This window comes from Panthera onca, chromosome A2, assembly GCF_046562875.1.
Source record: "Panthera onca isolate mPanOnc1 chromosome A2, mPanOnc1 haplotype 2, whole genome shotgun sequence".
Classification (NCBI taxonomy): Eukaryota; Metazoa; Chordata; class Mammalia; order Carnivora; family Felidae; genus Panthera; species Panthera onca.
Genome location: NC_138340.1, coordinates 162,334,830 through 162,351,637, shown reverse-complemented (window position 1 = coordinate 162,351,637; position 16,808 = coordinate 162,334,830). Strand labels below are relative to the sequence as shown.

Below are 16,808 nucleotides of genomic sequence, written 5' to 3'. Positions count from 1 at the left end.
AACTCACAGGCTGCCAGGACCAGCTGACAGCATTCAGTGATCTGCCCTCTCTGGGATTTACAACAAAGTTGGCACGGTTTCTGCTGTTACCTTCATTTCTTTCTTTGGGTTTCAACTTGACATCTTTTATTGCTTCACTCACATCTTTGTGGAGTGTCTCGAGTGCTTTATTACAAATGATAAACACCGTAAGTAAATCTTTAACGAGGGAAAAAGGAAAGACTGTTATATTTATGGCACCATATCACAGCACAGTTTTTTCTGTTATTGTTTCCCACAGTCCCTTGCATTTTCAAGAAATGGGCAACAGGGTGATTTCTCGTAAATTCACTCATGCACAGAAAAACATACATCTTACTTCAGCCCCAGCAATTTCCTGCCTCACTTCTCCCGAGTCTGTCTTCCTCATCAGGCCACAAAGGCAAGGTCACAGGTTCATGTCTTCTCATTTGTGGCTGCTCTTGTGCTCAAAAGGGACTGGGGCAGGAAGGCGGGGCCAAGGAGGAACCCCACCATGGAGGTCTCACAGGCCTCTGCACAGGTAGCTTTTCCCATCTCTCCCCAGGCTGGTGCTGGCCTGAGGATGAGGTGGACGTCTTCCTGGGAATCTCCAACCAGGACCCGTTCAAAGCAAGCACAGCAGCTAGATCTTTTGACCCTGACATGGGCTGAACAAGTCAGTTCTGCTCTTTATTAGAACAGGTGCACACGGATGCTGCTATCTTCCAAAATTTTGACCAATTTTTTTACTGGTTGTTTGTTCATTGAATGATTGATTGATTGATTAAAGTTTTTTTTATTAATTTTGAGAGAGAGAGTGAGGAGGGGAAGGACAGATAAAGAGGGAGAGAGAGGATCCCAAGCACACTCCCTGCCAGCACAGAGCCCGACGCAGGGCTTGATTCAAGAACTGTGAGATCATCGTTCTGAGGTGAAACCATGAGTTGGATGTTCAACCAAATGAGCCCCCCATGTCCCCCCAAGTTTTAAAAAATTTTCACTCAAAACATAAATAGCAAACAAACAGCCGAGCAGCCTTATTATTTTGACTATTATTTATTTATCAGGAAGAAATAGTACTTGAAAGTTGCACTGAAATGACTCATGTCCAAGCTGTGAAAGAATATAAACGACTCTTTGGAAATACAGGGAGAGGCCAGCGTCTCTCTCACCCTCTGCAAGTTCACCATATCTGCAGTTAGTAGGACAGCGGGACTCCGTATAAAGACGGCTGTTGGTAGCACGGTGGTAACTGCTGCCTGGCTCTCTTTTGACGCTGTTTCGTTTAACTATAATAAGACACCACAAGGGGAAGGCAAAACGAGGCAAACTCCAGGAAGCCAGCAGGAAGGAAGAAGAGGGGAGTTGGCAATGTGGCCAGACTTTGACCCAAAACTAGGACAGGCTTCCATATGCCCTGGAAGAACCCTACAGACCTAGTACTGGTGGGACAGCCATAAGTGGTACAAAGTATATATTTTCAAAAATATATTAAAGTCTCTTAAAGTTGTTCTAAGATCATTCAGCAAACGAAGAAACCTATTTAAAAAAAAAAGTCTACTAAATAGTAGTAAGAACAGTGAGTCTGTGACACTTACCATAAGCTGCTTCCTCCCTTCCAACACACACTCAGCTTCTCTGGAAGGAAACTGCATTCTGGGAGGTGTGGCTGAGAAGCTGGGGCTCCCTGTCCTCTCAGCCTTCCAGCAAGAGAACAGTATCTTGGGAGGAATCAGCTGGAGGTCAGTGGGTTTAACCACCGGGTATAGTATGGACAGACAGAGTGGTTAGGGAAAGACGCACAGAGTGGGGCTAGACAACTGTCAACTCCCGGGACTCTGCAGGCCCAGGCTGCACCCTCTGAGGAGAGACACCAAAGGTTTCACCCTGCAGGGGAAGCAGGCTTCACCAGGAGAGTCCAGCCAAACATGCAAACCCCCTGCACAAAGTTGCAGTGAAGCGCCAGAGCAGATATCCTTGTCTTATCTCTGATCACAGAGGCAAAGCTCTCAGTCTTTCATCAAGTATGGTACCAGTGGTGGGAGTTTTCACACTGATTTCCTTCAGTTCTTTCAACATGCTTAGAACTGCTCTTTGGAAGCCCTGTCTCTGAATCCAATATCCAGGGCCTCTGCCAGGTAATTCCTGTGGCCTGAGTTTTTCCAGTATATGGGTCACACCTTCCTGTTTCATTGTACATCTTACAGGTGTTGTTAAGAACTGGGTATTTTAGGTAACATCGTGTAGTGAATCTGGATACTGATTCCCTTTCTGCCTTTCTAGGCCTTGATTTGCTGCTGTCTGTGTGTCCATAAGAATACAGAAATTGTTTTTTTAAACAACAAAATAGAAATTTTGCAGCGGAAAAGTATGAGTGAAATGAAAATTTTACTAGTGGAGCTCAACGATAGATTTGAATGGCTAGAACAAAGATTCAGTGATTTTGAAGATGTAATAATTATAAACACACATGAACTTCACAATTGAGCCCCAAAACACAGGAAGCAAAAAATAACGGGCGTCAAGGAGAAATAGACAATTCAACAACAAGCTGTAGACTTCAATGTCCACGTTGACCAACGCGTACCACAGCTAATCAGAAGGTCAAAACAGAAACAGAAGATGTGACCCACAGATAAACCAACCAGACCTAACATTACAGCACATTACCCAACGAAGTAGATTATGCATTCTGTTCAGGTACACAGAGAACGTTCTCCTAAATATGACCAATAGGCCATAAAATGAGCCTCAATAAATCTAAGAGACTTGAAATCCTAGAGTATAACAGGGGGTAAGCTCCTTTACATCAGTCTTGGCAATAATTTTTTGGATTTGACCACAAAAGCAAAGGCAGCGAAAGATAAAATGATCAAGTGAGATTACATCCAACTAATACGCTTCTGCCTGGCAAAGGAAACCATCAACAATACAAAAAGGCAGTCCACTGAATGGGAGAAAGTATTTGCAAATCGTATATTTGATAAAGGGTTAATACCCAAAATACATACAGAACTCACATAATTAATAGCAAAACCCGAGCAATTTATTTAAAAAGGACAGAGGAACTAAACAGGCATTTTCCCAAAGAGGAAACACAGGTGGCACAGAGGTGCATGAAGATGTGCTCAGTATCACCATCATCAGGAGAATTGCAAATCAAAACCACAGTAAGGTGTCCCCTCACACCTGTTAGAATGGCTATCATCAAGAAGACAAGAGGTAACAAGTGTTAGGGAGGATGTGAAGAAAAGGGAAGCCTTGTGCACTGTGCATGGGACGCAAATTGGTGCAGCCACTGTGGAAAACAGTATGGACGGTCCTCCAAAAATTATAGGTAGCATTACATTGGATCCGGCAATCCCACTTCTGGGTATTTATCCAAAAGAAATGAAAGCAAGATCTCAAAGAAAGATCTGCACTCACAAGCTCGCTGCAGTATTGCTCACAATACCCAAGATGTGGAAGCAACCTAAGGGTCCAACTATGGGTATATATGTATATTGTTCTGTGAAAAGAAAGAGGAACATCTTGTCATTTGCAACAACAGGGTCGAACTTGAGGGCATTATCGTAAGCGAAACAGGTCGAACAGAGAAAAACAAATACTGTATGATATCACCCTTATGTGGAATTTTAAAAAGCCAAACTGATAGAAATGGAGAGTAGAACGGTGGTGACCAGGGTCTTGGGGATGGGGGGATGGGGAGACATTGGTCAAAGAGTACAAAGTTCCAGTTATAAGATGATTAAGTTGTGGGGATCTAACGTGCAGCACAGTGACTATAGCTCATTACCACTGTATCATACCTTAAGTGTTACTAAGAGAGTAGATGATCTTAAATGTTCTCACTCAAAAAAAGAGTAATGGTAAATATGTGATGTGATGCAGTTGTTACCTAATAATAATATGGTGGCAATTATTTTGCAATATAGAGTGTATCAAATCAACACATTGCACCCTTTAAAATTACAGTGTTAGGGGCGCCTGGATGGCGCAGTCGGTTAAGCGTCCGACTTCAGCCAGGTCACGATCTCGCGGTCCGTGAGTTCGAGCCCCGCGTCAGGCTCTGGGCTGATGGCTCGGAGCCTGGAGCCTGTTTCCGATTCTGTGTCTCCCTCTCTCTCTGCCCCTCCCCCGTTCATACTCTGTCTCTCTCTGTCCCAAAAATAAAAAATAAAAAAACGTTGAAAAAAAAAATAAAATTACAGTGTTACATTTCAATTATATCTCCATAAAGCTGGATATGGTGTGGGGGGATAAGGTGGAGGGCCATGGGTTAGGTATCTTCACTAGAGAGAATGAACTGGCAAGACTGGCTAAAAATCAGGCCCCAGAGTATTAGGTTCAGGTTAAGTGAAAGCCCTCACTACACACGGGGAGAGGTGACTCCAGAAACTGTAAGTGAGCTAGGCAAGATCGCAGAGTTGATTCCAGAACAAACCAGGTCCAGGGCACATAGCACCATACACTGTTGTAGCCTTCTCTCCACACAAAGTCTGGCTATTTTACTCACGGCTATTTTCCTCTCATGACCTCCTGAGAGGAGAAACAGACACTTGGGTCAGAGATACCAACTTGAGGCTAGACTAAGTCCTATGAAAATTCCATCCTCTTCCTGCTGTCTGACCTTTAATAGCTGAAAAGACCTCTTTTTCTTTAGGAATGAGGAGATGGCAGAGAGGACCATTTGGTGGCCTTGTCCACACTGATGTCCAGCCAAGGATTCCTCCCTGATTCCTGGGGAAGGAGACTCTCAAGAGGCCATTTTCTAGGAAAACACCCAAAAAGCAAAAGGCAACTGGACATAAGAGTAGTGGGCAGAGGCCAAAACTGAGAACAGGCCTCAGAAATCTAAACTGCCCTTCATTGAGGTAACAGCCCCTCCCGGGAACAAGATGTGGTGCCACAGTGATCTTCGGAAAGGATCAGCACAGTCCCAAACAGGGGGTGTGTTGCGCAGTGAAAAGAACGCAAAGGCACCACTCGCTGGCCCACCTGGCCCATGTCCTGTCCCTTTAAATCGGCACCACTGGGCCCTCCCTCCCTGGGCTCTGAGACTTCCTCCCTGTGCTGTGCTGGCAGGAACAGCCTCTGTACTCACAACCCAAGGCACAGCACCAGGTCCCGGTTTTCTGCAGCCAACAGCAGAGCCTGTCACCACTTCTGCTGGAAGGTGAGCACACACGGGGAGGAAGGGAGCCACCTGGGGCAGGGGGGAGTGGACGAAGTGGAGGGGGGCAGGGGGGCTCTAAGGAATTCAGGGCCTGGTTGCAGCTCACTGAGTGGGCGCCTGCATTCTGCTACCTCCCAGGAAGGGGAGCGGGATCTAGAAAGAATAACTTCACCCTTGCAGGCTTTTCAGGGAGCTCTGAGTTTCAAAACAAGCAGGTGAAGAAGAAATGGTAAGCATCTTCTCCAGCCGTGGAGTGCGCACACTTTTACTTGGGACTACGTACTTCGTCCTGCCCTGCTCCTCGCCGGGTCAGAAAGGTGTTTGCTGGAAGCACTGCCAGGGCTGAGCACGCTGGAGAAGGCTGCAGACACTCCCTCTGAGGGCATGTGCAGCCAAGGAGAGAGACATTTCTGAGGACAAACAAGTGAGTCTAACTTCAGAACACATCACAGAGTGGAAAACGTGTCTGTGAGCCGAACCCCACTCACACCTTCCACCTCCTCAGCCCTGTGCACCCCCAGGGACTTGCAGGAGCCAGCAAGAGTTATGAACATGGTCTTCAGACCTCTGCAGTACACGTGCTTGTGTGTCCTTGCACATCCCTCCCCCGCCCTGGCTGCCCAGGGCTCTGTGCACTGGGAGCCAGCTTCATCCCCACACACTGGCTATGAATGAAGGGCTTGGACAGGATGAATAGCTCAGAAACTCAGAGCAGGGACCCAATGCATTAGAATCACTCAGGGGGTTGGGGAGGGTGCCTCGGTGGCTTGGTCCATTAAGCTTTGAGCCCTGGGATGGATTCTGTGTTGTCAGTTCAATGCCTGGAGCCTGCTTTGGATTCTTTGTCTCCCTCTCTCTCTCTGACCCTTCCCTGCTCGTGCGCTGTCTCACCGTCTCTCAAGAAAATAAGTAAACAGTAAAAAAAAAACTTTTTTTTTTAAAAGAAATCCCTCAGGAGGAGGGGGAGAGATACCGTTTTTTAAGTTTATTATTTATTTATTTGTTTGTTTCTTTGTTTTTGAGACAGACATGTGAGCAGGGGAGGCACACATGAAGAAGAAAGAGAGAGAATCCGAAGCAGGCTCTGTGCTATCAGGACAGAGCCTGATGAGGGGCTCAAACCCACAAACCATGAGATCATGAGCTGAACCCAAATTAAGAGTCAGATACTTAACAGACTGAGCCACAAAGGCACCGCTTTTTTTCTTCTTAAAGTACACATCTATGAAACAAAATGTCAAATATATATTTTAAAGACTCCCATAGATACCTCCAAAAGGCAGCAGGTTCAGGAAGCTGGGGAATACATAATATCCAATGACATTTATGATGCTAGGAGTCTCCATGTTCTACATCAGTCAATGACTCCAAGCCTCTAAACCCCAGATGTCAGCTCTCAGAAAGTCTGGAAAAAATTTTCAAATCCCATCCCAAACCATTGCAAACCTTTGGGAAGTCCCATAGGGGCCAGGAGTCCAGTGGATTTCCTAGAGCACACTTGGTCAGTTCCGTCATCGATAAGGACTTCTTGCTTTACCTAAATTCTTGTTCTTTGCACTGAATCTTCCGGCTGTTTCTTCAGTTCTGCTGTGCAGTCAGTTATGGGAGTTTGCTAATTTTTACACACAAGATCACTACTCACCTGAAGCCTGTGGGATCAACTTTACCAAGGGCTTTGGGGAACCGAACGGGGCGCTACGCAGAAGACAAACCTGTCATCTAACTGGTCAGAGACAAGTTATCAATCAACCCTTCCCTTTGCTTGGCCTTGTGTGTTGCCCATGGGACACAGCACGGTCACCTGCATTAGCCAGGTGTTGCCATGAAGAGGTAGCATTTGAAATGGATGGCGGAGCACAGACAGGACTCAGACAGAAACGTGGGAGAGAAGGAGTGGTCATGGGGATGAGCGCACAGGTGGGCTGGAAAGGCCCTGAAACCTCTCCTCTGCGGAGCAGCTGACCCAGAAGGGGAGTGATTGGGACACAGGGCTGGAGAAGCAGACAGAGCAGAGCTGCGCCCTTGTGACCAGGTCCTCGTGAGATCAAGCAGACTCCATCACTGAGTGGCTAGCTGTAGTAAATCCTGCCAGACTTGGGGTCTTCGCTTAGTTTGAGAGGCCTCAGATTCGGGGCAGGAACACCAGGAGCCGGAAGGGAGTGTCCCATCTCTCCAGCACACAGGTCATATTTACACAAATGACACAAGCCAAATTCTTTGGTCTTCGGAGAGCAGATCACAGGTTCTTCAGATCAGCATGGGAGATAGGTATCTTTCCCAATTTTCAAAAGCAAACTGCAAACTCTCTTCTTGTCCACCCACCCCCACCCCCGCCCATCCCCGGCCAACCGCCCTAAGGTGGTTCCCTAAGTCACTGAGCAGAATTTCTGATTCTCGGGGTTTTCCAAAGTCTCCCCTGGCTGTGGAATCTTCTGGGAAAACTTTGTGCCTACAGTTAATGCCACTGACATAAATTACCTGGGAAATTCTCAGCTAAAGCTCACTCACTGACACAGAGGATGGGTTATCACTTCCACTCTGTCATTTGCATTCAGGGTCCCTGAAAGGACCAACGAGGCTCACCAAAGGTTCTCATGGTTTGGTTCCAACACCAACCAGTTCCTTACGGGGTTCCTCCCCAAATTCTGATGTTCAGGGAAGGGCAGGAAGCATGACCTTTCATTGGGATGTCACCAGCTCTTTGGACCTTGCCTGAGCCACCTTAGGTAGTTATGCCTATTCGATAAACAAATGAATGATTGAAGGAATGAAGGAACTAACAGGTTGTGTTTGGAACTCTTTCAGGTGGGCATGGGAGGACGCAAGATGGCGAGAGATGAAGAAAATGCCTATGGTAAGAACTGATCTCAGTGTGTACTTGCCCCTAGGCGTCAACTCTGGGTCCCAAGGCCATGGGCTAACTCAAGACTGAACAGAGACATTGGGGCACCTGGGTGGCTCAGTCGGTTGAGCGTCTGACTCCAGCTCAGGTCATGATCTCGCAGCTCGTGAGTTCGAGCCCCACGTTGGGCTCTGTGCTGACAGCTCAGAGCCTGGAGCCTGTTTCAGATTCGTCACCCTCTCTCTCTGTCCCAACCCACTCGCATTCTGTCTCTGTCTCTCTCAAAAATAAATAAACATTAAAAAAAAAAAAAAAAAAGACTGAGCAGAGACAAATCCCAGACATGTCCCCATGCTGGGGTGAAACAGCTAGAGCCCCAGCTTTGCATTTTTGCTGGACCTCTGCCCCTGACCTACTGTAGGATATTAAGTGCCTTGACCAGACTGTGGCTTCGGTCCCAAAGGGTACAATGAGGACAATACATCTACTCGATCCCCACGGAAGATGTGGAGGGTTGAGATCATGGACTAGAGGGAACACGGTTTACCAGGTAGACTGTGTCCGTGAACAAGGATGGAGGGTTAACTGTGTCTTACTGGAAGCAGGTTTACTAGAGAGAAGAGGGAGGAGGAGGGGAAGGGAGGAAGGGAAGAAGGAAAGAGATCCTGTCATCTAATACTCTGAGCAACCCTGGGAGACACAACTCTCTGTCACCCCTCCCATTATGCAGAAGACCTTGAACGCTTAGACTAAACTCGCCCAAGGTTCCACAGCTGGCACATGCGGGGCTGTGATTCCAACCCGGGGTGTCTGGGACTCCAGACAGCCCTTCACTCCCAGGCCTTCTGTGCCCTCCCGCATCTCCTCGCTGGGATGGCCCCTGGGAGAAGTCTGGCAGAGGCCTGGGAAGTCGTCGAGCACGGAGCAGCTCTGCAAGGTGCGGACGACCAGAGGTAATGTCAGCTGAAGTCATGGCCTGCGACCGTCGAGGGGGACCCTCCAGAGCAGTGTGCACCCGGTGCCGGAGCATGGACTGGGGGGCAGGTGCACGCACTGGAGCCAAAGATGGAAGAAAGGTGGCTAAAGATGCCCCCGGAGTCGCACAAGCTCTAACCAGAGCGCCTGGGAAAGGCCTGTTGGACAAGCAGAAGCGGGAGGCATCCTTGCCCTCCTCCCTCAGGAGGCACCCCGGAGCCCCGGTGGAGCGGGACGCGCGCTCTCAAGCCGGCGGCCCACGCCTACTCTGTCCTCACAGGTTCCCAGGACCCGGACGACCAGCAGCAGCCGGTCGCGCAGGAGCGTAGGCTCAGGCTCATCCTGGCCGGCAGGACCGGAGTGGGCAAGAGCGCCACGGGCAACAGCATCCTGGGCCACAGCCTCTTCCCGTCCAGGCTCGCGACCACCCCGGTGACCAGAAGCTGCGCCCTGGGGAGCCGGAGCTGGGCCGGGTGGCGCGTGGAGGTCACCGACACCCCCGACCTCTTCACCGCCCAAGGCCGGCACGCGGACCCGGACTGCACCGAGCGGGCCAGCTGCTACCTGCTCTCGGCGCCCGGGCCGCACGCGCTGCTGCTGGTCACGCAGCTGGGCCGCTTCACCGCCCAGGACGAGGAGGCGGCGCGAGGCGTCCGCGAGCTGTTCGGCGCCGGCGTCCTGGCGCGCGCCGTGCTCGTCTTCACGCGCCGGGAGGACCTGGAGGGGGGCTCGCTGCACGACTACGTGCGCGCCACCGACAACCGCGCGCTGCGGGCCCTGGTGGCCGAGTGCGGCGGCCGCGTGTGCGCCCTGGACAACCGGGCGGCGGGCGCCGAGCGCGATGCGCAGGTGGGCGAGCTGCTGGCGCTGGTGGAGCGGCTGGCGCTGGAGCACGACGGCGCGCCCTTCACCGACGACGTGTACGGCCTGGCGTGGGACCGGCGCCACGCGCGTCCGGAGGACACGCTCCGCCTGGTGGCCGCGCGGCTGGCGGCCCGCGGTCTGGGGCGGGGGCCGGGGCGGCGCTGGCTGGAGGCCCGCGGCAGGGGTGGCGGCGGGCGCCCCAGCTCCTGGGGGGGGAACTGTTACCTGTCCTGCTGCTTTTCCCGTGGTGGGTCCCCAGACCCAGATTGAAGGCGCTGCCCTTCCAAACGCGGGGAGCCTGGCGGGTAAAGGGGCTGGGTACAAGGCGCTGAGGGAGACTTAAAACCAATTTCAAAGGAAGCCTGGAGTTTCAGACTGGGAGTCTTAATGACTCAGGACACCTTGGATACTGTATCGACTTTGCAAAGGCTCAAGTTGACTTTTAGCGTTTCGACGTCACTTTTGACTATATGTACACTATTCAAATAAATGTGGTTAACTTTCAAATGTCCTTAATTCATTTTAGTAGTTTGGATGAATTTTTCTTTCTTGAAAAAATAGTGAAATGACTGGTAGTGTGTTGTAGAAAGTGGATTCATGGCAAAGGGAAGCAAACATTTCTGTGTGTGTGAGCATTTATGAAAACGTAGCCACTGTCTTAGTCAGCTTGAGTTGCTATTAAAAAAAAACAACGGGAAAGCTCTCAGTTTTTCCCCATTGAGGATGATATTAGCTATGGGATTTTCATAAATGGCCTTTATGATGTTTAACTATGTTCCTTCTATCCCAACTTTCTCCAGGGTTTTCATTAAGAAAGGATGCTGAATTTTGTCAAATGGTTTTTCTGCATTGATTGACAGGATCACATGGTTCTTTTCTTTTCTTTTATTAATGTGATGTATCACACTGATTGATTTGCATATGTTGAAGCAGTCCTGCCGCCCAGGAATGAATCCCACTTGATTATGGTGAATAATTCTTTTTATATGCTGTTGAATTTGATTTACTAGTATCTTACTGAGAATTTTGCATCCATATTCATCAGGGATATTGGCCTGTAGTTCTCTTTTTTTTGCTGGGTATCTGTCTGGTTTAGGAATCAAAGTAACGTTGGCTTCGTAGGATGAGTCTAGAAGTTTTCCTTCCCCTTCTATTTTTTGGAACAGCTTGAGAAGGATAGGTATTATGTCTGCTTTAAATGTCTGGTAGAATTCCCCAGAGAAACCAGGTGGTACAGGACTCTTAGTTGTTGGGAGATTTTTGATAACTGATCAAATTTTTTATTTCTTCCTGTTTGAGTTTTGGAAGTGTGTGGGTGCTTAGGAATTTGTCCATTTCTTCCAGGTTGTCCAATTTGTTGGCATATAATTTTTCATGGTATTCCCTGAGAATTGCTTGTATTTCTGAGGGATTGAGATCAGGAACATGACAGGGATGTCCACTCTCACTGCTGTGTTTACCATGGTGTTGGAAGTTCTAGCATCAGCAATCAGACAACAAAAGGAAATCAAAGGCATCAAAACTGGCAAAGATGAAGTCAAGCTTTCACTTTTTGCAGATGACATGATATTATACATGGAAAACCCGATAGATTCCACCAAAAATCTGCTAGAACTGATACATGAATTCAGCAAAGTCGCAGGATACAAAATCAATGTACAGAAATCAGTTGCATTCTTATACACAAATAATGGAGCCACAGAAAGACAAATAAAGAAACTGATCCCATTCACAATTGCACCAAGAAGCATAAAATACCTAGGAATAAACCTAACCAAAGACGTAAGATCTGGATGCTGAAAACTACAAAAAGCTTATGAAGGAAATTGAAGAAGATACAAAGAAATGGAAAAACATTCCATGCTCATGGATTGGAAGAATGAATATTGTTAAAATGTCATTACTACCCAAGGCTATCTACACATTCAATGCAATCCCAATCAAAATTGCACCAGCATTCTTCTTGAAGCTAGAACAAGCGATCCTAAAATGTGTATGGAACCACAAAAGACCCTGAATAGCCAAAGTAATATTGAAGAAGAAGACCAAAGCGGGAGGCATCACAATCCCAGACTTTAGCCTCTACTACAAAGCTGTAATCACCAAGACCGCATGGTATTGACCCAAAAATAGACACATAGACCAATTGAATAGAATAGAGACTCCAGAATTGGACCCACAAAAGTATAGCCAACTAATCTTTGACAAAGCAGGAAAGAATATCCAATGGAAAAAAGTATCTTTAACAAATGATGCTGGGAGAACTGGACAGCAACATGCAGATGAATGAAACGAGACCACTTTTGTACACCATTCACAAAAATAAACTCAAAATGGATAAATGACCGGAATGTGAGACAGGAAACCATCAAAACCCTAGAGGAGAAAGCAGGAAATAACCTCTCTGACCTCAGCCGCAGCAATTTCTTACGTGACACATCTCCAAAGGCAAGGGAATTAAAAACCAAAATGAACTTTTGGGGCCTCATGAAGATAAAAAGCTTCTGCACTGCAAAGGAAACAAGCAACAAAACTAAAAGGCAACCAACAGAATGGGAAACGATGTTTGCAAATGACATATGAGACAAATGGCTAGTATCCAATATCTATAAAGAACTCACCAAACTCCACACCTGAAAAACAAATAATCCAGTGAAGAAATGGGGAGGAAACATGAACAGACACTTCTCTAAAGAAGACATCCAGATGGCCAACAGGCACATGAAAAGATGCTCAACATCACTCCTCATCAGGGAAATACAGATCAAAACCACCCTGAGATACCACCTCATGCCAGTCAGAATGGCTAAAATGAACAAATCAAGAGGCTATAGATGCTGGAGAGGATGTGGAGAAACAGGAACCCACTTGCACTGTTGGTGGGAACGCAAACTGGTGCTGCTGCTCCGGAAAACTGGAGGTTCCTCAAAAAATTAAAAATAGAACTACCCTATGACCCCCAATAGCACTGCTAGGAATTTACCCAAGGGGTACAGGAGTGCTGATGCATAGCGGCACTGGTACCCCAATGTTTATAGCAGCACTTTCAACAATAGCCAAATTATGGAAAGAGCCTAAATGTCCATCAGCTGCTGAATGGATAAAGAAATTGTGTCTCATATACACAATGGAATACTACTTGGCAATGAGAAAGAATGAAATATGGCCTTTTGTAGCAACGCAGATTGAACTGGAGAGTGTTATGCTAAGTGAAATAAGTCATACAGAGAAAGATAGATACCATATGTTTTCACTCTTATCTGGATCCTGAGAAACTTAACAGAAGACCATGGGGGAGGGGAAGGAAAAAAAAAACCGTTAGAGACGGAGGGAGCCAAACCAATAGAGACTCTTGAAAACTGACAATAAACTGAGGGTTGATGTGGCGTGGGAGGGACGCAGGGGGAGATGGGCATTGTGGAGGGCACATGTTGGGATGAGCACCAGGTGTTGTATGGAAACCAGTTTGACAATAAATTTCATATTAAAAAATAAAAAATAAAATTTAAAAAAGTACAGACTGGGCCACTTATAAATAGAAGAAGAATTTTCCCCATGGTTCTAGAGGTTGGAGGTCCAAGATGGAGATGTGATTTCAGTCAGGATCTGGTGAGAGACCTCTCTGGGTTGCAGACTGCTGACTTCTGGCTGTGTCCTCACATGGTGGAAGGGATGAGTCAGCTTTCTGGGGCCTCTTGTAGAAGGGCACAATTCTCACTCATATGGGATCTACCCTCTTGACTGACTCACCTTCCAAAGGCCCCAGCTCCTAAAACCATCCTCTTGGGCACGAAATTTTCAATATATGAAACTTGCGGGGGGACACAAACATTCAACCAAAGCAGACACTGACCCTCCTTAATACTGTCCTAGCTCTCATACCCAGCTAGATCTGGCCCTTTGTGACCCTTGGATGTTTTATTATCACCAGTGAAAGTGATGTCAGGGTCATACATATTAATGTTTACTTCTGAAATATCGGTTTATTTCCTTTACAATAATTTACTGCCAAAAAAGAGAAATAACTATAGTGAAAATAACACAGTTCCCAAGTTTCTAGCATTTATTATGGCTGATGTCTTTCCAAAGTGAAGTCGAAATTTGGGGAATGTCTTCATTGTGCTTCTCAAATGGATTACTATGCAAAAAAACAAAACAAACTAAACAAAACTAAACAAAACAAATCCCAGAGGTCGTCTCACACAATGGAGAAAGAGGGAGCCACAGGTGCACTGGTGGAAAGCCTCAGACCCCGACATTCCACTGCTATGGTGGTCCCATGGAGTTCAATGGGGGAAGGCCAGCCCATGAAAGTGCTTGACTGCCACATCATTAGAAAATCAGATGACATCCTTAGGTTGTGTAACCAAACCCACAGGGTTTCCTTATTGCTCTGTCAGAATGTGACAAAACACTTTCAAGGAAGTTGGCTCCTCTCTTCAAATCAGCCATGCTCTAGTCCGTAGGTGTGGATGCAACAGGAGGCACCTACTCACCTGGCCCAGGGTTCAGGGGCTGGAAGGAAGGTGATGTTGGCGGGAGGGGGGTGCAGCTCCACGTGGAGAAGGTGGGGGACCCCTAGGGCCATCCCAGTTCCACCTGGATTAGAAGGGCCCGCCATGCCACTAGTTCCTGGGGCGCCAGAGTGGGAGTGGCAGGTTGGACTTCAGGGTTGTGGTGAGCTGTGGTCAGGAGGCCTGAGGGCCCTGGTGGCCCTTGCAGTGAGTTGGGCTCGGTGAAGTGCCGCTGGGCGGAAGTCCGCCATTAATCTCCGTCTTTAGGGTCCTCAGCAGCCCTGCGGGGCTCACATGGGGTCTCTGAGCCATGCGGGATCCCTTCGGTAACCCTGCAACTCGGGAACTCGCAGGGCAGCAGGGAGGGGGGCGGGGATGGGGGACGGCCGCTGTCCCCAGCTCTGCCTCCAGGGCCGCGTTTCACGAGCACGCACTGTGGGGCTGACTTTAACCCGTCATTCTTTCATTTCTCATTGTCTCGTGCACATGTGTCCACACACTCCCTCCAATTGTTGTTTGTTTCTGTCTTGTTTGCATATAGAAATGGGATTTAAAATAAATATAAGTATTATGGCTTTTAAATTCGCATACGGAAATGTATGCTTGAATCAAAAGACAGCTTCGACACCCACGGGTAAAAAGCCCTACTTGGGACATCGCGAGGGCGTGTTAGAAGGAGTAGCGGAGAGAGCAGGGTGTGGCTCGTGGCCCGGCACTTGTGTCTGTCTCAGAGCCATCCCTATGCACCTGCTCCAAGACGTGGGGCCGAAAGGGGTTCCGTTTCTTTATTGACATGATCACATTAATGTTCATCTTGATAGCTTTCGTGTATGATGAAATAATATGATGAAACCACTTTGTAGGTTACATTCCATAAAACTGTGATACAGAATCATCAAATCCAAGAGGAAACTTTTAGTAATAGTAAATACTCAAAATTAAAAAAAAAGATTTCATAAACAGATACATTTCACACTCATACATACTCCACAGGTATTATTCACAATAATAAATACTGCACATTATTGTGTGTATATTCCTAGGAGCTAGTGGAAGTATAAGGTAGGATATGATTAGATGCCAGTTACAAAGTGCAAATGTGGAAAGATACCAATATCTATAGATATACATATATATCTACATCCATAGAGAGATAGAGAGATAGATAGAGATAGGTAGGTATAGATATTGGTATCTTTCCACCTGTTTCTGTTTTCTTGAGAACCCTAGTACAGTCAGACCTACTGAGAAAGTCCACATCCCCAGGCCCAGGTGCACAGGCCATGCTTAAGACTCAGGCTGGACCAGAACAACAGACATATGTGCTGCCCTGCCCCCACACGCCATAGGAGCAATGATTGATAAGCACCAGCCATCCATCACAGGCCTGGAGAGATTCTGGGAAGCAGAGTGTGTAGGGATGACTGGAAGCTGAAGGTAAACGGGATGAGAACACTGAGTAAAACCACATGCCATCTGAGTGCCCACACTAAGCTCAAGGCACCCTAGAGAAATATGGGGCCTTAGCTGCTCCATCGATAATTGTAGCAACAATCCCAACCAGTCCAATTCCCTGTGGGCTGACTCAAATCCCACCCTAACAGCCTGATGGAGGAAAAGGGATTCTGTATCTAGGCATCAATATTTTTTATTTCATTTGCTCCTTTCCTCCTATGTCTACAATTTAATAAAATTATGAAACTTGTTTTAAAAGCAGGAGAACAAAAATAAAACACAATCAACAGGGTAGACTCACAAAAAGTCCAGAAACTGAACAGGGATTTTAAAATAACAACAAGGACTGAATAAAAACTGGACAACATGAAATAAAAGATGGGGAAATTTCAACAGACAGATGAAAACCATAAGAATCAAACATACGTGGTAGAAGTCAAAAGCACTATCAGAGATGAAGTGTTCCCTAGCAGGTACATCAGTCAACACAGTTGACTCAACATGAGTCAGTGAATTTGAAGAAGAGAGAATAGAAATTCTTCAAATGAAAACAAAAGTTAAAAATGAGTGAGAAAAAGAAAAAGGGAATAGAGTATCCGGGAGCTGCAAAGCAAATCAAACAGGTTAACACACATGTATCTGAAGTACCAGAAGGAGAAAAAAAGAAAATGAACAGAAGAAACACTTGAAGAGATAATGGTTCAGACGTTTCGAAAAACAAGGGAAGACACCAAGACACAGATCCAAGAGTCCCAGAGAAGCTTGAGCAGGATAAATACAGAAACAAACAAATAAAAATCTAGGCACTTCATACTGAAACTGCTAAAAACCAAAGATAAAGAGGAAGACGTAAAAATAACTGGGGTGTAAAAGGCACATTATATTAGAGGAATAAAGATTGTAATTACAGATGATTCCTTGTCAGAGCTTGCAATCCGGAAGACAATTGAGTGACATCTTTATATTACTGAAAGAACAAAAG

At 46.9% G+C, this 16,808-nt stretch overlaps 1 pseudogene across 1 annotated transcript in view; it reads left to right on the top strand.

Annotated features, from left to right (window-relative positions):
- The window catches only part of LOC132675410 (GTPase IMAP family member 1-like), a 62,862-nt pseudogene extending 52,485 nt beyond the window's left edge, over positions 1-10,377 (top strand). Inside the window, exons 2-3 of the transcript XR_013552079.2 lie at positions 7,982-8,030; positions 9,274-10,377. The product of XR_013552079.2 is annotated as a GTPase IMAP family member 1-like (transcript). The remainder of the gene's footprint in view (positions 1-7,981; positions 8,031-9,273) is intronic.
- The last annotated feature ends 6,431 nt before the right edge of the window (positions 10,378-16,808 follow it).